We start from the raw sequence: 25,196 nt of genomic DNA, 5'->3' as shown, positions 1-25,196 counted from the left end.
ACACCAGTTAGTGTGTCTCTACATCTTGATTCTGTTTGGGAGAAGTGTCGCTAGAAGAAGAATTGACACAATAGGAAAAAAGTAGTTGATCCTTTATCCATCTCTTTTGACACTATTCTGTTGAATTCTTAGTACCAAACCAAAAACCAAAGCCAGTGCCGTCGAGTCAATTCTGACTCATAGCGACCCTATAGGACAGAGTAGAACTACCCCACAGAGTTTCCAAGGAGCGCCTGGCAGATTCGAACTGCGACCCTTTGGTTAGCAGCCGTAGCACTTCACCACTACGTCACCAGGGTTTCCGAATTCTTAGTAGATGGACTTATTTTATCTTGCTTAAACCTGCTACCTTCTCAAGAAGGTAAATTGTCTGATCAAACTCACCTACCTCTGACTGACTTAATGGCAACAGGTTTCATAATTGTCAGAATCACTGGCAGTGAGGCCATTAACTCTCCTAACCAGCCCCATATTCATAACCAATGATTGGAAATTCCACTAAGCTTTCTATTGGATCTGAAGAAACTATTAGCTTATGAACATTACTTAGTATTGAAGGGCCTTATATCCCCCCTTGTCAAAAAGGGCAGTAGAACAATCCAAAAGAATCCATGAACTGGCATTAAAATGCAGTAGCAGTTAATCTAAGATATCAGGGATAAACCTGAGATATATATATTATATATATTTTCTTACTAAGGTCTCTAGATTATGGCCAACGAATTTATGAAACCAGATGGATCTGGTGGGATGGGAAGAAAGAAATGACTGTAAGTAACTTCTCATCCACACTGTAATTTTTTAGGGGTCATGTGTCCGTACAGCCGTCATCACTCAGGGTTAGTCATAACCAGAGACTGAGGGTATTGTGAAACTCTGTGTAGTTCTTTAGCCATGCTGGTGTTGGGTTCTTTTAAAAATAGATCAGTTCCAGACAGTAACCATACATCCTGTATATCCCAGGACAGCCCTGATTTCAAATATTTTGTTCCATTGTGTCCGTAAGTATACTCAAATTCCTCAGACTTTATGCCAATTTTTGGTTTGGAAAATAGGGAAACCAGACACATAAAGACTTCCTCCTTGCCAACTGATAACAGTTCATCACAGCTTAGCCTTGCTCTTTCAATCCTGCCTTTCTTACTACCAGCAATTCTCACCCCACTGCCAGCATTCTTCAATTCGGCTCCCATCTTGTATCCTCCCCTTATTTTGGACCCTTAGTGAGTTATCTCTTTTGTTTTGCATCTCTTTGACTCTGGAGTTCAGCAAATGGTGTATCTTTACACTATCACAAAGCTACTTGCATCCTATTATTTTGGCAATAGGAGGTATCTTTTTGAAAAATAACACACCACACTTCCTTTCTTCTCAGGGCCCTTTTGGAAGTTGAAGTCTGTTCCAGTGTCATATTCATCTTCACATGCCTCCAAAATGGGTTCAATAAGTAGAAGCACCACCACTATCGTTTACTGAGTGTTTGCTATGTGCCAGATATTGGGTAAATATTTTTTTGAAAAACCTCGTTTAATCCTTATATCCTGTGAAGTTGGTGTTATTCCCTTCTCACAGGTAAGAAAACACTCTTAGGTTAAGTTGTTCAAGATCGCTACTTAGCATCCTACACTTGGAAAACCTTATTTGGTACATTCTAGATAAAATAAGTCGTACACGTACAAGTCTCAGAATCATGGATCACTGGATCAAGTATTCCAACCCCATGACAAACTAAAACCTCTAACTTTATACTTCCCACCGCCAGGAAATGTCTATTTTTACTCTTGATAGGTGAATTTTTGTACATCCTTGTTACTCTCAAATAGTGGTTCTCAAGCTTCAGTGCGCAGGAGCACCACCTGATGGGCTTATTAAAACGCAGATTGCTGGGCCCCACTTCCATGGTTTCCAATTCAGTAAGTCGGGTGGGACCTGAGGATGTTAACTTCTAACAAGTTCCCAGGTTCAGCCAATGCTGCTTGTCCAGGAACCACGCTGAGAATCATTGTTATATAATAATCATTTTTCCTTCCACAAATTATTCAGCACTTACTGTGTCCTAGGCACTGTGCTGAGCACTAGGGATATATGGTAAAACCTGCGAAAGCCGGAACCTGTATAAGACAGAAACCTGCCAGAAAAGATAAACTCAAATATTTTCCACTAAGAGATACAGAAATGGTAAGACTGCACCGTGTCAAGGGCGGAAAACCTGTAAGACCCAGAAAAACAAGGCAGTCCTGTCGAGTTCCGGCTCTCACAGGTTTCTCTGTAATAGTGAAAAAGGTAGACATGGTCTTTGTTCTTATACAGCTTATAGTCCAGCGGTGGAGACAGTTGAACTAATTGTATTTGGGATAAGTAAATGGGATTGGCATAGAGAATAACAGAGCTGTCATCCTCTTCTGTAGATAGGCTGAGAACAAGTCTCTTTGAGAAGGTGGTACTCAGTCTAAGACCTAAAGGATGTGAAGAGTTCATTAAAGCTTTTATCCTTGGCTTTTCTTGGCTCCAACTTCTGTTGCCATCACTGGTGATGACTTGGGAGAACTTCATGGATTCAGACTGGCCTCTGAGCAGTTCATTCCTTAATAATTTCTGTGGCCCTGGCCAAGCTTGATTGCATACTTCTATGACTATTTCCTACCTCTCCCCACCCAACCTCCCCGTGCCTCATGTAGATACAGGAGTCAGAAGAATTCAAAGGCTGATTTTGTCTTCAGGCAGTTTTACTCTGCTGTAGGGTTGCTGGAAACCCTGGTGGCCTAGAGTTTAAGTGCTACAGCTGCTAACCAAAGGGTTGGCAGTTCAAATCCGCCAGGCACTCCTAGGAAACTATGGGGCAGTTCTACTCAGTCCTGCCTGTCAGGTCACTATGGGTCAGAATCGACTCGACGGCACGGGGTTTGGTTTTTGGTTTTGGTTATAGGGTCGCTGTGAATCAGAATCGACTTGACGGCAACGGGTTTGGGTTTTTTTGGTTTGTATAGGATCACTATGAGTTAGAATCGACTCAACAGCAATGGGGTTTTTTTGGCTCCACCTAGGTCATATTCTTTGGTGTCTTATGGCTTGGAAATAATATATACCAAGTATTGGGCCTGTGAACTAGCCATTCGTGGCCACTGTCCTCACCTCATAAATATTAATGATACCTTAAGATTATGTCTTATTTGCCAGTTGGCAAATTTGCCAGGAGAGGGGTTGCAGTGTGGGAATCCATGCAATTCCTAGCTACCCTGATGTGGGGTTTCTATACAGAAGATTCTCAGATTCTTGCAGCCCAAGTAGAAGCTTTTTGGTTTCCGAAATGCTATCAAGCAATATAAAACCAAACCTTGCTTCTAGCTGTGCTGACCAAACCTGCAAAAATTCTAGGCATTTGAAGTTGTCTTTGCTCCCAGTGTCCTTATCTCTTGCACTCAGAGTTTTAGCTCTGAAGTTTGATGACTTACTTGATTTTTTTTTTTTTTTTTGCTCTGGCTCTGTCCTGCCATGATTTAACTAGCTTTGCTTGGAACCCTCTTGCCTCTGGAACAATAATGATAGCTTTTCCTTGCTGTCCAGTTTTACTCTGTTTTGATTGAACATTTCCTCTGGTATTCTGTTCCTGTAAAGGTAACAGTGCTGACTCACGCCCTCCCGCATGTTGTTCACTATCATTCCTGTGGGAAAGGGACTCTTACCAGGTATTCTCTGGGTATTTTCAGGAAGAATTTTACATTTAGCCTTGGTATACATTTTTTCAAATAATAGACTTCCTTAGTCACCTATCTATAAATCCCTGAACCAGAGGATGTTTATTAGATGGAGAATACTAGAAACTGACTTTTCTGTTGCCAAGGATATCCTGAGTTTACTTGAGAAATCTTCTAATCAGCCATTCAATGCGTGCTTAATGAGCTATGACGTCTCTTCTACCCACCTGCACCTAGGGGCCAGCTTTAACTATTTTACCCAAACTGAAAATTCCCCTTTCTCTGTGGCCTCAGAATTTTCTCTCTGCTAACCTGGTTCCTGATGGTACAGAGTGGACCCACAATTTTTTTTAACCCATATGCCAACCACAAGAGTGACTGAAATAACAAAGGAAAATGGTGTGCAAGCTCACTTTTATCTGGAGATGATAAATCATTTCTGTGGCTCTGGAGTCAGACAGCCCTTGGTTGGTAGTGTCTGGTCTGCCCCATACTAGCAGTGTCTTGGGCCAGTAAGCCAGCTTCTCAGCCTCAGTTTTCTCATCTGTAATAGGGATAATAAATACCTTTTTACAGAGTCGCTGTGAGGATTCAAATCCATGTAAAAGCACCAAATTATATTTGACTCATAGTATGTACTCGTTGAATGTTAACTCTTTCCATCCTCAATGTTTTAAAAGCCCTGAACACTTGAGGCACAGTCTATCATGGTGCAGCCTGTGGAACACCAGCATCTTTCCCCAGAGATGGATACTTCAGAGTACCACCTTCTAAATGATAAAACTTATGAGGAGGCTACTCACAGTATCTCTACTTCTCCCACGTATCAAAAAAAGGAAATGAACATTTATTGGAGGGTTACCAATAGACATCTAGTTGACCAGAAATGATGATACCAAAACCAAACCCATTGCTGTTGAGTTGATTCCTACTCATAGTGACCCTATAGGACAGAGTAGGACTGCCTCATAGGGTTTCCAAGGAGTGGCTGGTGGAGTAGAACTGCTGAACTTTTGGTTAGCTGCTAAGCTCTTAACCACTGCACCACCAGGGCTTCAAAATGATAATAGCATTAATAATTATATGTTTATTGATACGGCATTATAATACTTCTCATTTTCCAGGACTTTTCTAATGTAACACGTCCTTGGATTCCTGAAGAAGTCCATCAAGCAGGCAGAGTACTTGTCCCCATCTTGCATACCCATGATTGAGGATGAAGGGTTTTCTGACTGACTAGGAGTGCCTGGGTGGTACAAATGGTTAATGCACTCAGCTGCTAACCGAAAGGCTGGAGGTTCGAGTTTACCCAGAGGCACCTTGGAAGAAAGGCTTGATAATCTACTTCCAAAAAATCAGCCACTGAAAACCGTACGGAGTACAGTTCTACTCTGACACACATGGAGTTGCCATGAGTGGGAATCAACTCCATGGCAACTGGTTACTGGTTAGGGGCCCAAGAAAACTGTTTAGGCCTTTGATATGAATTCTGCGTGCCACAGTTAGACTTCCACTACACATTCAAAATTAGTATTTCTTGGGCCTAGACTCTTTTTTAGTGTGACCAATTCCCATTAGGTCTTTTAGGTTATATTGTTTTATTCAACAAACGTATATTTAGCCCTTATTATGTGTAAGAGGCTAGGAATGCAGCCATGAAACAAACTCTCTGCCTCCTGGAGCTTACAGTCTAGTAGGCTGACAATAAACAAATAGTGATATGTGCTATGAAAGAAAATAAAGTACTTTTTTGTTATTTGCTCAAGCTCTGAGATTCCTCAATTGCAGGAACTACCAGTAACACCTGGTACCCGCTGCCATTGAGTTAATTCCAACACATAGAGACCCTATAGGACAGAGTAGAACTGCCCCATAGGGTTTGTAAGGCTGTAAAACTGTACAGAAGCAAACTGCCACATCTTACTCCTGTGGAGTACCTGGTGGGTTCGAACCACTGACCTTCTGGTTAACAGCCAAGCACATTAACCACTATGCAACCAGGGCTCCTGCGACACCTGGTAGACTCTCTTTAAAAAGTGAGCTATTAGAAAGATAGGCTCAGCAAAGGAACGCTGTCTCTGACACCCCTTAGCAGTTCCTACCTTCCTTTCTAATACTGAGATTTTGACTAAGATCTTGTTTCCTTGTGTGGTTCTTGCACGGTTGTGAGCAACCCCGATGGAGTTGGAATATAAGGGCATGGCCAAGCAATTATACATAGACCGTAGAGGAAAGCTGTTAGGGAATAAAACACCTTTGGAGAAACAGTCTCACAACAAGTACTTTTAGAGTTGTGTTTATTTTTTTTCCTTAAACATAACATCGTGCTTTATAGTGTTACATCAAGAATATTGATAAAAGATAAATTAAAAAATCTCTCTCCAAATATGCTATGTTTAATGAAACAGTACAAAAAAGCAGCTTTGTTAGATGTTCTTTTTGACATTAGTCTTTTAAAAGTTTTGAAGAACAGGGAGTCTGCAAATTGGAGAGAAGCCATTCTTAACCATGAGGCAAATATACTTGAGTTTAATTTTTGAACTATAACTGCTATTTGACCTTGAATTAAGACAATCTGTTTCCATTATGGTGTTTTACTGGTTTAACAATGAGAACATTTAAAGCAGCTGCCACCCATTAAAATGATTCATAAATGCTGATTGTAAATAAATATTCTTGAAGTTTTAATTCAGTGAAGCCAATTTTTTTTTTTTGGTGGCACTGTCTTTTCGGATAAACTTTAATGCATAGTCGTGTTTCCTGTAGTTTAACAAGAAAGAAATTATGGCATACTTACATGATGAACTATCATGGAGCCATTAAAATATTTTTGAAGAGTTTTAACCATGTAGGAAAACGTTTATGCAATTCAGTTGAAAAGAAAAACTAGCATATAAAACCATGGAGTGTGATCTTAATTCTGTGAAATGATTTCCATAGAAAAAGACTATGAAACTTTGTAAATTTTTATTATATTTGGTTATAAGATTGTGTGATTTTTATTTTATTTTTTCTATATTTTCCAAAACGTTTTTCTTTTTTCTACAGTGGACATATATCACATTTGAAATGGTTGTAAATGTTATATATGTGTTTTGATCCTTTCTTTTAATAGAATGCTTTTTTTAATTAATATCCAGTCAATCTGTATTATTGTGCCATTTTTTCCAGATTTATATCTTTAGAGCATTTCTTCTTTGTAGTGAATTTTTATATTTTTATTCTTATGTTTATTTTAATTTTATGATATACATAGTCGATGTCAGCAGTTTTATTTATCCTGGCTCTAATTTCTAGGTTGTTCCACTTTAAATCCAATAATTCAGTTCCACGGTGAAATACTGTTTTTCAGGTGGTTTATATCAAGCAACACACGTACACATTCATAGTATGTAGTATAAAGTATTCATAGTGTCTTTGATTCATAGTATCTGTCACATTGTTGTACTGTGGTGCCTTGAGTATTGGTGTGATTCTGGAAGCTATGCCACTAGTATTTCAAATACCAGCAGAGTTACTCATGGTAGACAGGCTTCAGCGGAGCTTCCAGACTAAGACAGACTGGGAAGAAGGACTGGCAAGCTACTTCTGAAAAAAAATTGGCCATTGAATACCTTATGGATAGCGGGAAATATTGTCTGATACAGTGCCAGAAAAGGAGCCCTCAGAGTGAAGGGCACTCAACATATGACTAGGGAAGAGCTGCCTCCTCAAAGTAGAATCAACCTTAATGATGTAGATGGAGTCAAGCTTTCAGGATCTTCATTTGCTGATATGGCAGGACTCAAAATGAGAAGAAACAGCTGCAAACATCCATCAATAATCAGAACGTGGAATGTACAAAGTATGAATCTAGAAAAGAAGCATGAAGTGGTCAAAAATGAAATGGAATGCATAAAGATCGATATCCTAGGCATTAAAAAACAAAACAAAACAAAACCCTTTGCCATGGAGTCAATTCCGACTCATAGCCACCCTATAGGACAGAGTAGAACTGCCCCACAGGGTTTCCAAGGAGCAGCTGGTGGATTGAACTGCTAGCCTTTTGGTTAGCTGCCAAGTTCTTAACTGCCGTGCTACCAGGGCTCCATTCTAGGCATTAGTGAGCTGAAATAGACTGGTATTGGCCATTTTGAATTAGACAATGATACGGTCTACTATGATAGGAATGACAAATTGAAGAGGAATGGCATTGCATTCATCATCAAAAAGAACATTTCAAGATCTATCCTGAAGTACAAAGCTGTCATTGATAGGATAATATTCATACCTATAAGGAAGTAAGGAAGACCAGTTAATACGACCATTATTCAAATTTACGCACCAACCACTAATGCCACAGATGAAGAAATTGAAGATTTTCATCAATTTCTGCAGTGTGAAATTGATCAAACATGCAATCAAGATGCATTACTGATGGTTGGAATGTGAAAGTTGGAAACAGAGAAGAAGGATTGGTAGTTGGGAAATATGGCCTTGGTGATAGAAACAAGGCAGGAGATCACACGATAGAGTTTTGCAAGACCAACGACTTATGGCAAATAACTTTGTTTTAACATTAATGGTGACTATACACTTGGACCTCACCAGAAGGAATGCACAGGAATCAAATCGACTACATCTTTGGAAAGAAATGATAAAGAAACTCAATATCATCAGTCATAACTAGACCAGGGACTGACTGCAGAGCAGCCCATCAATTGCTTATATGCAAGTTCAAGTTTAAGCTGAAGAAAATTAAAACAAGTCTGTAAGAGCCAAAGTACAACCTTGAATATATCCCACCTGAAATTTAGAGACCATCTCAAGAATAGATTTTATTCATTGAACACTAGTAACTGAAGACCAGACAAGATGTGGAATGACAACAAGGACATCGTACATGAAGAAAGCAAGAAGTCATTGAAAGGAAAGAAAGAAAAGACCAAAATGAGTGTCACAAGAGACTCTGAAACTTGCTCTTGAACGTCGAGTAGCTAAAGTGAAAGGAAGAAATATGAAGTAAAAGAGCTAAACAGAAGATTTCAAAGGGCAGCTCAAGAAGACAAAGTATTATAATGATGTGCAAAAACCTGGAGTTAGAAAACCAAAAGGGAAGAACACACTCGGCATTTCTCAAGCTGAAAGAACTGAAGGAAAAATTCAGGCCTCAAGTTGCAATATTGAAGGATTCTACAGGGAAAATATTAAATGACACAGGGAACGTCAAAAAAAGATGGAAGGAATAAACAGAACCACTGTACCAAAAGAATTTACCAACATTCAACCATCTCAGGAGGAAGCATATGATCAAGAACTGATGGTACTGAAGGCATTGGTGAAAAACAAGGCTCCAGGAATTGATGGAATACCAATTGAGATGTTTCAGCAAACGGAAGCAATGCTCGAAGGCCTAACTGATCTATGCCAAGAAATTTGGAACACTGCTACCTGGCTAACCAAATGGAAGAGATCCATATTTGTATCCATTCCGAAAAAAATGTAATCCAACAGAATGCAGAAATTATTGAACAATATCATTAATATCACATGCAAGGAAAATTATGCTGAAGATAATTTAAAAATGGCAGTCCATCGATAGGGAACTGCCAGAAATTCAAGCCGAATTTAGAAGAGGAGGTATGGAATGAAGGATATCTTTGCTGATGTCAGATGGATCTTGGCTGAAAGCAGAGAATACCAGAAAGATGTTTACCTGTATTTTATTGACTGTGTAAAGGCATTCGACTGTGTGGGTCATAACAAATTATGAATAACATTGCCAAGAATGGGAATTCCAGAACACTTAATTGTGTTCATGTGGAACCTGTACGTAGACCAAGAGGCAGTTGTTCAAACACAACAAGGGGATACTGCATGGTTTAAAATCAGGGAAGGTGTGGTTAGGGTTGTATCCTTTCACCATACTTATTCAATCTGTATGCTGAGCACATAATCCCAGAAGCTAGACTACATGAAGAAGAATGGGACATCAGGATTAGAGGAAGACTCATTAACAACCTGCATTATGAAGATGATACAACCTTGTTGAAAGTGAAGAGGACTTGAAGCACTCACTGATGAAGATAAAAGACTACAGCCTTCAGTATGGATTATAGCTCAACATAAAGAAAACAAAAATCCTCACAACTGGACCAATAGGCAACATCATGATAAATGGAGAAAATATTGGAGTTATCAAAGATTTCGTTTTACATGGATCCACAATCAACACCCATGGAAGCAGCAGTCAAGAAATCAAAGGACGTATTGCATTGGGCAAATCTGCTGCAAAAGACCCCTTTAAAGTGTTAAAAAGCAAAGATGTCACCTTGAAGACTAAGGTGTGCCTGAGCCAAGCCATGGGGTTTTCATTCTCCTCATATGCATGCGAAAGCTGGACAATGAATAAAGACCAAAGAAGAATCGACGCCTTTGAATTGTGGTGTTGGCAAAGAATATTGAATATACCATGGACTGCCAGAAGAAGAAACACATCTGTCTTGGAAGAAGTACAACGAGAATGCTCCTTAGAAGCAAGGATGGCGAGACTACATCTCACATGCTTTGGACATGTTATTAGGAGGGACCAGTCCCTGGTGAAGGACATCACACTTGGTAAAGTAGAGGGTCAGCAAAAAAGAGGAGGACCCTCAAGGAGATGGATTGACACAGTCCCTGCAACAATGGGATCAAACATAGCATCGATTGTGAAAATGGTACAGGACTGGGCAGTGTTTCATTCCCTTGTATTGTACATACACCATGAGTCCAAACTGACTGGATGGCACCTAACAACAGCAACAAAGAGTTGGCTCTGGAGCCAGAATATTTGGGTCCAAATTCACATATGACCATTCGGACGTTAATTACACTCTCTCTTCTTCATTTTCCCCATCTGTGAATTGGGGAATTATTATAGTTTCTACTTCATAGGGTTGTTGTGAGGATTTAAATGAGTTATTACATGTAAATATTTGGAAACGGCCTGACACATAGTAAAAACCAAAAGACCAAACCTGTTGCCATCAAGTTGATTCCGACTTATAGTGACCCTATTGGGACAGAGTAGAACTGTTTACAAGGAGCGGCTGGTGGATTTGAATTGCTGACCTTTTGGTTAGCAGCTGTAGCTCTTAACCACTGTGCTACCAGTGCTCAGTAAAAGTTAGCTTAGTAGTGTGTGTGGGCATGTGTGTACACACACACACAGATACATATTGTCACTATCATTTGAAAAATGTTCCATTTTATCTCTTTTGTCCTCTTATACAATTATAATTTTAAAATGAAATTTTTTGTCTTATTCTCAGGTAGAGTTTTCTTTTTATGCTTTGAGATTTTTTTTTAATTTCCCTATTTTTAATTACTTGTAATTTTACTGATTTGTTTCCCAATTGCATTTTCCTTTTCCATATTTGAAATCTATGATCATTTATGTGGGCTGGATAGAATGAAGTTTGTCCTTGTTCTAGCTGTGAAAGAAGTTTCCCTTTACATAAGATAATTGATATATTCATTACTATTTAGTTTTGTCTATTAAATTATTTACCTTATTTATTAAAGTACCACTTTAGTAGAGAAGGAGGGAGATGGGCAGCTGAATGTGAGTGTACCCAAATATAATAAAACTGCATATTTTTTAAAGCATTCTTTAATCCAGACCTCTCTAATTCAAACTGATCTTCTTTCTCAATAGGTTTAAGGTGAAAAGAGAGCTATCTTTTATTGAATCATGCATTGGACTAGACACTTATATGTGTTATCTAATTTTGTAGTCCGTATGAGAATGCTTTTATTATAAGTAAAAGAATCATTTGACAAATTTTTGTCTTATAAAATTAGAATGTGTTCCTATATTAAATAATTTTTATTCAATTTGGTTCTTTATATCTAATTATAATAATTTTACCATTGCTGAGTTTCATTTATTTGGAGAAGAGGTGATTTTGTGATATGTTTTCATTGGTAGAATGAGCAAATATGCTGGGCAAGTCTGGAAGCATGAAGCTGCTCGCTGAAAGACTTTTCAATAATAAGATTTGTCATCAATCTAGCAGTATTCAACTGAGACATGGATAGTTCAGAGACCTGCTCCTTTACTGGAAATCTCGTTAGTGTTTTATGTTGAGAAGGGGTGGGAGAGGTAGGCACTACGGGAAACTGCATTTCCCTCTGGTCTGTGATTCTACAGCTGTGTAGAAACTCTAGATTGAGTATGAGGTTCCATATGTGCATTTCTGGTCTGGAAGTAAAAAGACAGCACAGCTCTAGTTTAAAATAAAATATTTTTTTATCTCAAAATTTACCAAAAAATCAGAGGGCTGGGGTCTTGCTTTTACTGGTTTTAAAGAAGAGGACTAGGTGGAACTCAAGGGAAAACACTGGCTTCCCGGGATGAGCATGTGAAGTAGTTCAGGTGACTCTTGGTATTGATATGAGGAAGCTGAGTAGGTCACTGTCATTTCCAAAGCCTATATGTCATCTTGGCTACTTTGTGTTCTGCCATGTACCTAGCAGTTCAGCTGGAGGCTTTTTAAACCAAAGTTTTTAAATATACATAGGAGGTTGTTATACTGGTGCTTGTTGGTGGGGCTCCTGTGTTCTTTCTTATCTTTCCATGGAGGTTGGTCTCTTTGCTTAGCTTCTGTTTCATTTGTTTACAAAGTTCTAGGCCTTGGGTTTTTTTAGGCCTTGAAGTAGGCAGTTACATAAAACCAAACCATACTCATTTCCGTCAAGTCATTTCCGACTCAGCAGCCTCGTAGGACAGAGTAGAACTGCCCCATAGGGTTTCTAAGGCTGTAATCTTTATGGAAGCAGACTGCCACATCTTTCTCCTGTGGAGCAGTTGGTAGGTTTGAACTGCTGACCTTCGGTTAGCAGCTGAATGCTTAACCACTGTGCCACCAGGGCTTCTAGGCAGTTATATTGGACTACCTAAAGCAAAGGGTAAATTGAGCAGCCTGCTTTTTAGGTAAGCAATTACCCTTCTCATTTCACTACCTTATTACCTCAGTTTCTCAGCCAGTGCCTTTCATGGATATTGCTTTTCTCTCACCAGCTCTGCACTGGCTTGCTTATTACCACCTTAATTTTCAGTGGAACCTGACTTTGTTCTATGCCTCCCAGATTAGAAGCCAGCTCAGTCTACCGTTTTGAATATTGAACTATCATGGTGATACCTGATGTGTTAGTGGGGAATTAAAAAAAAAAGACAATTTAATGATATATCACATTATTTTTTTCACCATAAAATAACTTTGCATATCTGGTTTCCTTAATGTGGGGTTCCTATCCTTAAGTGACTGCCCTTTTATAGATACACCATTGCTATTGCAAGATTTGTACTATTAAGACTATGATAAAGTTAATGTTATCTGCAACAGCCGGGAGGCAAATAGCTGTGCCATAAAATTGTTTAAATTGTCATACCTGAAAAAATAGCCCCTTTAAAAATAGCAGTAAGAAAACACACATATGTCAGTATATCAGACATCATTCATTATTATTAATAACTTCCTCAAGATTTTTTAGGTGTTGTAAATAAGGTTGTTCAGTTTGCATTTACTTTTTTTTTTTTTAACTCACATGGAGGGAGATAAGAAGACTGAGCTATTTTTGGCATGGGCTTAAAGAAGGAAATAGCAGTGTGACTGGTAACTGATACTTTTGTCAAGTTTAGTTTCTACCTGACTGCTTTTTTTTATTATTATTATTACCTTAGAATTGAAAGTTTTTTTTTTTTAAATGACATCTCAATCAGTTTCAGAGGTAACACATTGCTCATAACCCTTGTGTTACGAGCAATGTGTTACCTCTGAAACTGATTGAGTCACTTCATATCTCTGTTTCTATTGCTTTCTGCCTCCTGGACTTTTTCCAGTTTGCTGTAGTCTTCTACTATTTGTGGTAGGCCTTTTCCACGTTTAATTGTGAAACCTACCACTGAGTTTAAACCTTCTACCAGTTCAGTGTTAAAAGGTTTTGGGCCTTCCACTTCTGCCCATGAAGGAGTAATTGGTACAGGACTTGCTCCCTTCCATCCTGTATCCCCCGTAAACAACTAGAAACTAGACAAAATTTATGAAACAACTGTTTTCAGATATTGGACTTTGATCCCTGAGAGGAAGGAAAGAAACAAAGTGAGCCCTACAATCGCTCTGCCTTTTTGCCTGGAGGTAATTTCTGGGCTGCAGCATTGTGAAGGGGAACCCAAGCAGAGCCTGCAGCCTTGCTGAGTTGATGAGACAGAGGTAGGAACTCTGGGAGGTCGAGGCAGCAGGAGTTTATGGGGCAGAGTACTGGTAAGGAGGGAGCTACTCAGAGAAATAGCTCCAGAAATCTGCATAGGTATCTCCTTGATCTTTGGCTAAATATTAATCTAAGTATGTGTTGACAGAAACTCCATGAGGCTGGGAAAAAATAACATCTGCTCAGGAGATATAAGCTGAATGATTACCAGAGCTCATGAAGAGTTAAGAGAGACATTTGGGTTCCAGCAGCAAAAGTTGAGTGAGCTTGTTGAACACTTAGGGCAGTGACCCTGGAAGGGTAATACCTTAGTAGTAGGGCTAAACTAGATCAAAGGGTTTGCTAAACCTGAACTAGCAAAACTCAAAAACAAGCCCTGAAAAATAATTACCCACAAGTATTTAACTGCATCACAAAACAAACTTCAACATTCTTTAAAGACAGATAGCAAAATCCAAATATTCAACAATATAATGATTATAATATCTGGCATTCAAAAAATTTACTGGAAATGGCAAAGAGCACTTAAATGCAACCCACAGTCAGAGGAAAAACAATCAATATAAAAGAACCAGAAATGATGGTTATAGAATTAGCAGACAAGAGCCTTAAAACAACTATGAAAATATGTTGACAGTTTGTAAGAAAAACATGAATATTCTTGGGAAAGAAATGAAAGGCATATACAAGAACCAAATGGAACTTCTAAAGCTGAAAAATGCAATATATGATCTGAAAAATTCACTGGATGGTATTAATAGCAGATTAGACACTGTCAGAGAAAAGAACAATGAAACTATCCAGTTTAAAACAGAGAATGGAAAAAAAGGAAGAAAAAGCAAGCACCTCAGTGAACTGTGGTACAGTGTCAAGCAGACTAACACACATATAATCAGAGTCCCAGAAGGAAATGAGAGACAGAAATGGGCAGAAAAAAATAGTGAAAGAAATAATGGCTAGAAATTTTCCAAATATGATGAATAGTGTAAAACCATAGACCTAGACCCAAGAATCTCAATGAAGCCCGAGCGGTATAAACACAAAGAAATCCGCACTGAGGCCATCATCATCAAATTGCTGAAAACCACTTGTAAAGAGAACATTTTAAAAGCAGGGTCGATATGAGTCGGAATCGACTCAACAGCACTGGGTTTTTAGATGAAAAGACACATTATACAGAGGAGCAAAGATATGAATACTGTGTACTTCTCATCAGAAACAATGCAAACCAGAAGAGCATCTTTGAAGTGCTGAAAGAAAAATACTGCCAACCTCTAATTCTATTTCCAATGAAAGTATCTTAAAAAAATGAAGGTGAAATCTATTTTTTAGACAAAGAATTTGTCACCAGCAGTCCTAAACTATAAGAAATATTAAAGGAATTTTTCAGGCTGAAGGAAAATGGTACCAGATGGAAACTTCGATCTCTGCAAAGTAATGGAGAGTGCTACTAGATAAATGTAAGTGTGGGGTAAATTTGAAAGCCTTTTTCTCTCATTTTTAAATATCTTCAGAAGTTAATTAACTGTTTCAAGCAAAATTAATAATTTACCAAGGGGTTTATAAGGTATGTAGAAATAAAAGGTATGGCAATAGCCCCCAGGGATGGAAAGAGTAAAATGAAACTATACTGTTAAAGTCCTTACATTATATCTGTAGTGATATAATATTATTTGAAGGTAGACTGCAGTAAGCTAAAGGTGCATATTATACAACCTAGAACAACTACTAAAAAAAAGGCATAACTAATAAGCCAGTGGTGATCTATTTCCAAGACATCAGCCATTCAAAACCCTATGGAGCATGGTCCTAACACACATAGGGTTGCTATGAGTTTGAATTGACTCAATGGCAACTGGTTAGTAAGCCAGTAGTGATGATAAAAATTAAATACTAAAATATATTCATTTAATCCAAAATAAGACAGGAAAAGAAGATCAAAGAACAGATGAGAAATATAGAAAACAAATATCAAATATAAAGATGGTGGACTTAAATCCAACCACATCCAGTTATATTAAATAGAAGTAGCCTAAATACTCCAGTTAAAAGGCTGCATAAAAATGCAAGCTCCAACTATATGCTGTTTACAGAAAAACATTTTAAGGTTAAAGAAACAGGTTAAAAGTAAATAGATGGAAAAGATACGGAAAAACTAATCATAAGGTGAAGTGACTATGTTAATATGAGACAAATTAGACTGCAGGACAAGCAGTATTACCAGGGATATGGAGGGACATTTCATAAGGATAAAAATTGGTCAATTTGTCAATAAGACATAACAATTCTGAAAGTATATATATCTGTCAGAGCTTCAAAATACATTAAGAAAAAAATTTGATAACATTGAAAGTATAAATAGACAAAACCACAGTTAGAGTTGGATATTTTAACACTGTTATCTCAGCAATTGATAGAACTAGTAGACCAAAAAAAAAAAAATCAGTGAGAAACCTGAACAACAGTAACAATACGCTTGGCCTAATTGACATTTATAAAACAATGGACCTAATAATACCAGAGCACATTTTTTTTTTCAAATTCACGTGGTACATTCACAAAGATAGATCATATTCTGGGCCATAAAACAAGTCTCACAATATTTACAGGGATTGATATTGTACAAAGTATGTTCTCTGACCAAAATGGAGTTAAATTAGGAATCAATATCCAAAAGGTTTCTGGAAAATTCCCAAGTATTAGGAAATTATGTAGAATATTTCTAAATAAATCATGGAGTAAATAAGATCATAACAGAAGTTAGAAAATATTTTTTAACTAAATGATAATGACAATACAACATATTAAAATTTGTGCTATGCAACTAATAACAGTCTTTTGAGGGACATGTATGGCTTTAGAATGTTTATATTAGAAAAGAATGAAGATCTAAAATAAACTAAGCTTCCACCTTAATAAGCTAGAACAACGAGTGCAAATTAAACCTCAAATAAGTAAAAAGAATATAATAGAAGACTAGAAAGCAATAAAATAGAAAACGGACAAATCATAGAGAAAAATGCGATGAAATCAAAAGCTGGCTCTTTTAAAAGATCAATAAAATTGATGAATTGATTGATTAAACAAGAGAAAAAAACACAAGTTAACACAAATTACTAATATTAGGAATGAAAGAGTGGGTATCACTACAGATCATACAGACATCAAAAGGATGATTCTGAATAACTTTATGCCAATAATTTTTGCAATTTAGATGAAATGAAAAAATTCCTTTAAAGACACAAATACCAAACTAAAAAAAGAACTAGAAAATCTGAATAACCTTATATCTAGTAAATAAATATGTAGTTAAAAACCATCCCACAATTAAAACTCTAGGTTCTGATGACTTCACTGGTGAATTCTATCAAATATTTAAGAAAAAATAAACCAAGCTCCTAGAAAACTGAGGAGGATGGGATTCTTTTCAACTCATCCTATGAGGCTAGCATTACCCTGATGCCAAAATCTAAACAGACTTTATAAGAAAAGAAAACCACGGGCTGGTATGCCTTATGTACATACACACAAATGTCCATCACCAAATATTAACAAATCAAAAAATGAACCTTGACCCTTAGCTCACAGTATATAAAAAAATTTATATACAATGGATTATAAACCTATATGTAAAAACTGAAGTTATAAAACTTGTGGAACAGAACTGGAGAAAATCTTTATGACATTTGGGTAGGCAAATATTTCTTCAATTGACACCAAAACATGAACCAGAAGAAGAAAAATCAAGAAATTGAACTTCATAAAAATTGAAAACTTCCCTTCCAAAGATATCATTAGGGAAATGAAATGGCAAACCACAAAGTATAATAATGTATTTATAGTTTTTTTTTTTAGTATATATATGTAATAAAGAATTGACATCCAAAATATACATATAAAAATACATCTCAATAAAAAGAAGACAGGCAATCCAATTAAAAATGAGTAAAAGAGGAACAACTGGAACAGAAATAATGAGAATGTTGATACAATATGAAGAATGTAACTAAAATCACTGAACATTGTATGTAGAAATTACTGAATGGGAACCTGTTTTGCTGTGTATACTTTCACCAATAATGCAATAAAATATTTTTTTAAATGAGTTAAAGAGTTGAGCAGGCGCTTTCCAAAAGAAGATATATGAATGACCGCTAAGCACATGAAAAGTTACTCAACATTATTAGTTATTAGAGAAATATAAATTAAAACCACAGTGAGATATCTCTACACATTCACTAAAATGTAGAAGATGGACAATAACAAGTGTTGGTGAGAATGGAGCAACTGGCACTCCTAGATGTTGCTGGGGGAATGTATAAAAATGGTACAGCAACTTTGGAAAATAGGTTGGCAATTTCTTATAAAGTTAAGCATACACCTACCCTGTGACTCTGCAATTCCATTCATAGGTATTTTACCCAAAAGAAATTAAAACCAATGTCTACACAGAGACTTGAACATAAATATTATCATAGTGGCTTTATTTATAATAGCCCCAAACTAGTTGTTGTTAGTGGCCATCGAGTCGGTTCCGATTCATAGTGACCCTATGTACAACAGAATGAAACACTGCCTGGTCCTACACCATTCCTCACAATCATCATGCTTGAGCCCATTGTTGCAGCCACTGTTATCACTCCATCTCATTGAGGGTCTTCCTCTTTTTTGCTGACCCTCTACTTTACCAAGTATGATGTCCTTCTCCAGGAATTGATCCCTCCTGATAACATGTCCAAAGTATGTGAGACACAGCCTCACCGTCTTTGCTTCTAAAGAACATTCTGGCAGTACTTCTTCCCAAGACAGATTTGTTCATTCTCTGGCAGTCCATGATATATATTCAACATTCTTTGCCAACACTGCAATTGAAAGGCGTCAATTCTTCTTCGGTCTTCCTTATTCATCATCCAGCTTTTGCACGTATATGAGGCGATTGAAAACACCAGGGCTTCGGTCAGGCACATCTTAGTCTTCAAGGTGATATCTTTGCTTTTCAATACTTTAAAGAGATCTTTTGCAATGTGTCCTTTGATTTCTTGACTGCTGCTTTCATGGCTGTTGATTGTGGAACCAAGTAAAATTAAATCCTTGACAACCTCAATATTTACTCCATTTATTATGATGTTGCTTATCGGTCCAGTTGTAAGGATTTTTGTTTTCTTTATGTTGAGGCATAATCCATACTGAAGGCTGTGGTCTTTGATCTTCATCAGTAAATGCTTCAAGTCCTCTTCACTTTCAGCAAGCACGGTTGTTAATCACACAGGTTGTTAATGAGTCTTCCTCCAATCCTTCCTTCAAAGCTAGTAGCAACCCAAATATCCATCAGCTAGTAAACAAATTGTGGTATATCTGTTCAGTGGACTACTACTCAGCAATAAAAAGATCAAACAACATGAATGGATTTCAAAAGTATTACGCGAAGTGAAAGAAGCCAGATACAAAAGACAGCATATTGTATTATTCCATTCATATGCAGTTCTAGAAAGGGCAAAACTAATGTGACAGAAAGCACATTAGCATTTGCCCAGGTCAGGAGTGAATTGACTGCAAAGGGGCACAAAGGAACTCTTTGGGATGATGGTCGTGTTTTATATCATGATTATGGTTTAGGTTACATATATATATATACATTCATCAAAATTTATTGAATCTTACATGTAAAATGGGTACTTTTATTGCATATAAATCATACTGTAATAAAGTTTATTTTTTAAAAAAGAATCGTACTTTGGAGGTGAAGATGTCAATTCCATCTAAAATCCTGTATTGGATATTTCATAGTAGAGGTTCTTGAGGGGTTGAACTATTTCCTGAAAGGTAGAAGAGGAGAAAACAAACAAAGCAAAGCCAGCATAAGTAGCCCTAATACAAAATATGGTCTCAGTTGAGTACTTTGTCCCGCATCCTGCCTTTCTTCTTCCCCCTAAATGAGAAGGGAGTGCTGAATTCCTGCTACAAAGCTAAGTCTTTCCAGGCTGTTTCTCCCACGGGAGTGAGTAGTCAAACACAAGGACTTCAAAATTAAAACAGTTACCTTTCTAAACCCAGAAAACAAGTAAAAAACAAATACATCAATTTTATTGCAAGTCTTATTTAGTTGGCACATTACATCAGATTTCCTTAGAATGGGAGACAAGGTAAAAATCTGATCAGAGTTAGAATAAAAGAAGCTGGATAATTTTCCAGTTCTTTTTACATCAGTTCTTAAATCAATCAGCATATTTATTTCCCATCTTCTCTTTCTGCTAATCGAGTGGGCTCTGTGGGAAGACAATATAGTAGAAGACAGGTCCTTAGCTGGAGAAGCTGATACTAAAAAAAACCAAAGTAGTTGCCAGCGAGTCAGTTTGGACTCATGGCGACCCCATGTGTGTCAGAGTAGAACTGTGCTCCATAGGGTTTTCAGTGGCTGATTTTTTCAGAAGTAGATTGCCATGCCTTTCTTTCGAGGCACTCCTGGGTGGACTTGAACTTCCAACCATTTCATTAGCAGCCTAGCACTTAACTGTTTGTGCCACCCAGGGACCCCAGAGAGGTAGATACAGGTAACAAACACAACATAAAAACAAAACAAAAAAAATCTTCACTGTTTTCATTGTTTTGTTTAATGTGTTATGAATTCCATGAATGTAGTCAAATGGAGGTACCGGAACACAGTTCCATAAAAGGTTTTAATGACATAAAAAAATAGTTGACTGTATCAATCAATATTCATCTTAAAACCCCTGGACCTAGTTCTCCTCTTTTTCTTACTTTTACTTACTTTGAGTTTAGGAATCATAAGACTTAAATAGAAATGCATCTTTTTTGCCTGGTCTGTTTTATGTTAAAATAATTAATTCTTTTCATAGTAAAGGCCTACTCTCAAACCTAAAAGCTTTTTGAATAAATGGTTTTTAGAGCTTATTTCATTTTGGAAATGTGTAGCAAACTGTCATTTAAAATTTATTAATAAATTAAGATTTTAGGTAATTAAAATATGTGATCTGTTCTTGTTACCAGAACAAAACACCAGATATTTCATCTTTAAAATGTTACCAAATGGTAAATTTAATACCCTTTGCAATGTAAATTGTCTAAGAGAAGAAAATATGTGTAAATACAGTATTCTTTTTTTCCAGTCCACTTAGTCTTTCTCATCTAATTTAGGGCTCTGGGGGAAAAAAGTAATAAGTCAGTCTCTCTCAACATATAAACTCTTGAGACAGAATTTTTTTAAAAAGTTTGCTGAGAATTGTTGACTTGGTCTTACTAAGGTTCTTTCAGTTCAAAAATCGGTAGAATCAAGCAAATCCCCTAAAGTATGCTTGTGACTTGGCTGGTTGTATGTCGGTGGGATTACACTTGATTTACAAAAAACCACCTCGTCAACCTTCTCAATCATCTGCAAGATTTTAGACTGCCTCCCTCCCTTTGACATTTGCCAGTTAAATTAACATTGTAAAAATTGAAAAAAGAATATAATGCTGCTATGATAGAATTTCTTGGAACATCAGGCAAAGAAAAGTACTGAACGACTGGCAATTCCTGATTCCCACTTTCAAATATTTGTGGTCTCCTATTTTTTTTTTTATATAGTAATCCCCAGGAAACCCTGGTGGCGTAGTGGTTAAGAGCTACGGCTGCTAACCAAAAGTCAGCAGTTTGAATCCACCAGGCGCTCCTTGGAAACTCTGTGGGGCACTTCTGCTCTGTCCTATAGGGTCGCAATGAGTCAGAATTGACTCGACAGCAGTGAGTTTTTGGTTATAGTAATTCCCTGGTGGTGCAATACCTAAGAGCTCAGCTGCTAACCAGAAAGTTGGCAGTTTGAATCCACCAGGCACTCCTTGGAAACCCTATGGGGCAGTTCTACCCTGTCCTGTAGAGTCGCTATGAGTCAGAATCGACTCAATGGCAATGGGTTTGGTTTTGGTTTTTATACAAATCCATGCTGTCTATCTTTGTACTGAGCCTCATGGGATACAGTCTCTTTACAAAGGTTGAAGGGAGGAGTATGGTATAAGGCTACAATGACAATTTAATGTGTTCTTTATTTGCAGTAAAGGATTGATGTGGATGAGAAAATGTAAAATGTGTCTCAAGATTACCTTCTCCATCCTACCCCTCCACTCCCAGCTTAGCCCTCTTCTATTCTTCCCCTTTCACAGTGTATCTATTTGAATTTTAAATTATTCCTCGAAGAGTTAAGCCTCATTCATTCCGTATTATGAATTACTTGATCAAATGATTGATCAGTTCCCTGCTGAGTAGCTGTTAACCACTGGGAAATGGAAGTTTTGATTGGGAGGAGATTTGTGAATATTAAATAAATAGTAGACCTGGGTTTGACGAAGATTGGCTGGGAAACAGGAAAAAAAATGCAAAGAAGGCTGAGAGGGGGTCAGAAAGGGTGACAGGAAGGCATTAAAGATAAACCGGTATCCTGCTGTGTATATCCTCAACAAGAACAAAAAATAAATTATATATAATTTGATGAACTGGTAGATTTTGCTGGGGGCTTCTAATTCATGTCTGATTAAAGTTACGGAGAATAGTGTAGAAGCTTGTGAATTACATCTAGTCTTTCTAGGCTGGCCCAGCATTTCTAGTTCATCCCGGTACCTTCTCATCTAATCTCTCTCCCCTCCCGGGAAAAGTCAGAGGAGATCCGTGTTTATGCTCACCTGGTGTTACTACTGTGTAGTATTCATGGGATTTTCCTATTTTTTGGCTTTTAGAAGAGATGTTTACCTGTGTGTTATTGACTATGCAAAGGCATTCGACTGTGCGGATCATAATAAACTATGGACAACACTGCGAAGAATGGGAATTCCAGAACACTTAATTGTGCTCATGAGGAACCTTTACATAGATCAAGAGGTAGTTGTTCAGACAGAACAAGGGGATACTGAGTGGTTTAAAGTCAGGAAAGGTGTGCGTCAGCGTTGTATTCTTTCACCATACCTATTTAATCTGTGTGCTGAACAAATCTGAGAAGCTGGACAATATGAAGAAGAACGGGGCATCAGGATTGGAGAAAGGCTCATTAACAACCTGCGTTATGCAGATGACACAACCTTGCCTTGCTTGCTGAAAGTGAGGAGGACTCGAAGCACTTAACGGTGAAGATCTAAGACCACAGCCTTCAGTATGGATTGCACCTCAACATAAAGAAAACAAAAAGCCTCACAACTGGACCAATGAGCAAAATCATGATAAACGGAGAAAAGATTGACGTTGTCAAGGATTTCATTTTACTTACATCCACAATCAACAGCCATGGAAGCAGCAGTCAAGAAATCAAAAGACGCATTGCATTGGGCAAATCTGCTGCAAAGGACCTCTTCAAAGTGTTGAAGAGCAAAGATGTCACCCTGAAGACTAAGGTGGGCCTGACCCAAGCCATGGTATTTTCAATCACATCATATGCATATGAAAGCTGGACAATGAATAAGGAAGACCGAAGAAGAGTTGACACCTTTGAATTATGGTATTGGCGAAGAATATAGAATATACCATGGACTGCCAAAAGAACGAACAAATCTGTCTTGGAAGAAGTGCGGCCAGAATGCTCCTTAGAGGCAAGGATGGTGAGACTGCGTCTTACATACTTTGGACGTGTTGTCAGGAGGGATCAGTCCCTTGTGAAAGACATCATGCTTGGCAGAGTACAGGGTCAGCGGAAAAGAGGAAGACCCTCAACAAGGTGGATTGACACAGTGGCTGCAACAATGAGGTCGAGCATAACAACGATTGTAAGGATGGCTCAGGACCAGGCAGTGTTTCGTTCTGTTGTGCATAGGGTCGCTATGAGCCGGAACCATCTCAGCGGCACCTAACAACAACATAAACAACAAAGAAGAGATCTAGGTTTGCTACTAACAATCTTTTTCCTATAGAGGGAAAAAAAATCCAATAAATTGGTATTAAGAAAGTTTGGAGACTTAGCCAGGTAATCTCTTAAACATTCTTCCAGTTTAATGACGTGTAAGATCCATTATTATATAAATTTTGAACTATGTACAAAAGTTTTTGTTAGGGATTTAAGTATGTTGAGTATGTTTTTACAAATTGAACGTGAGTTTATAGGGTTTGGAAATTAAATATATAGTTTCTTTGTGTTGAAATGGGAAGTGAAAGATTCTAACCCAGTGGTAGAAAGAAGACACCACCATTCCTATCTTTCTCAAACTTCTAAATCCTGGGAAATTATAGTATTGAGTTTAGTTGGGTGCTATGAGTAATACAGTTGGATTTTTTAGCTAAATTGCTGAGGCACCTGAGTATAGTTTTAGGGGCAATTGTTATTTGATGCCAGAAGAAAACTACCTACAATATAAATAACTTTGTTGATTACCATTAGATTACATTATTATACATTATTATTATATTGGTAGGGATATTGTTAATGTTATCACCTACAAATTTCATTTTTAGAAGAGCAGATGGGGGGACAAATGTGGCACAGTGGTTAAAGTACTCAGATACTATCCGAAAGGTCGGTGATTTGAACCCACCAGCCCTCTGTTGGAGAAAGATGTGACAATCTGCTTCCTTAAAGATTTACAGCTTTGGAAACTGTGAGGCAGTTCTACCCTGTCCTATAGGGTTGCTATGAGTCGGAATTGATTCAAAGGCAAAGGGTGTGTGTGTGTGTATATATATATATACATATATATATATATATATAACCTCTGTTCTTGCCTTGGTGTGTGTGTGTGCATATATATATATATATATATATATAACCTCTGTTCTTGCCTTGGTATGGCAGGATAGGATTTATGGTAAAATATTATTAATACACCTTTTTCATTGTCTTCTCTAATTGTACCTTTCTCCCACAAATAACATTTCAGATCTATTCTGGCCTAAATCATCAATAGAACAGTCTCAATAGTGGGGCTAAGGGAATGGCAAGCAACTCAGACTGGGGAATATCCTGTTCACAATTTACGTTGCAATTTACAATGCAGTTCACATTGCATTTCTTTACTTTTGCTGATTCCGTGGAACTACATTTCCCTGAGAGCCACTATTGACTTGACAGTGCTGGTTGCCAGTTGGCAGGGAAGATTCACCTAGATTAGGTGGTTACTTCCTGTTCCTGTCTACAGACTTGGAAAAATGGAGAGAATTTACTTTCCTCCAAAGATTTCTCAGAACACAGTGGTACAAAATGTTCAGAAGTAGGAAAATTCCTTTAAAAGCTATGTCTGGTTACCCTCAGATAAACATTTCCATTAATATTTCATCTCATTTTGTGCGCCTTTCCAGTTT

General features: G+C 37.5%; 1 protein-coding gene and 1 long non-coding RNA gene across 3 annotated transcripts in view; one reads left to right on the top strand and one right to left on the bottom strand.

The window, feature by feature from the left end:
- AMMECR1 (AMMECR nuclear protein 1) overlaps positions 1-25,196 on the top strand; it is a 136,220-nt gene that overhangs the window by 30,522 nt on the left and 80,502 nt on the right. The gene's annotated exons all lie outside the window — the stretch shown is intronic.
- Positions 4,114-23,222, bottom strand: LOC135228978 (uncharacterized). Its single transcript, XR_010319837.1, has 3 exons — positions 19,662-23,222; positions 7,422-7,547; positions 4,114-4,239 (listed from the first exon to the last, which is right to left on the bottom strand). It is a non-coding gene; the product is annotated as an uncharacterized LOC135228978 (long non-coding RNA).

This window comes from Loxodonta africana, chromosome X (assembly GCF_030014295.1).
Source record: "Loxodonta africana isolate mLoxAfr1 chromosome X, mLoxAfr1.hap2, whole genome shotgun sequence".
NCBI classification, from domain to species: Eukaryota; Metazoa; Chordata; class Mammalia; order Proboscidea; family Elephantidae; genus Loxodonta; species Loxodonta africana.
Note: the sequence above shows the minus strand (reverse complement) of the source record. Positions and strands in the feature narration are given on the sequence as shown.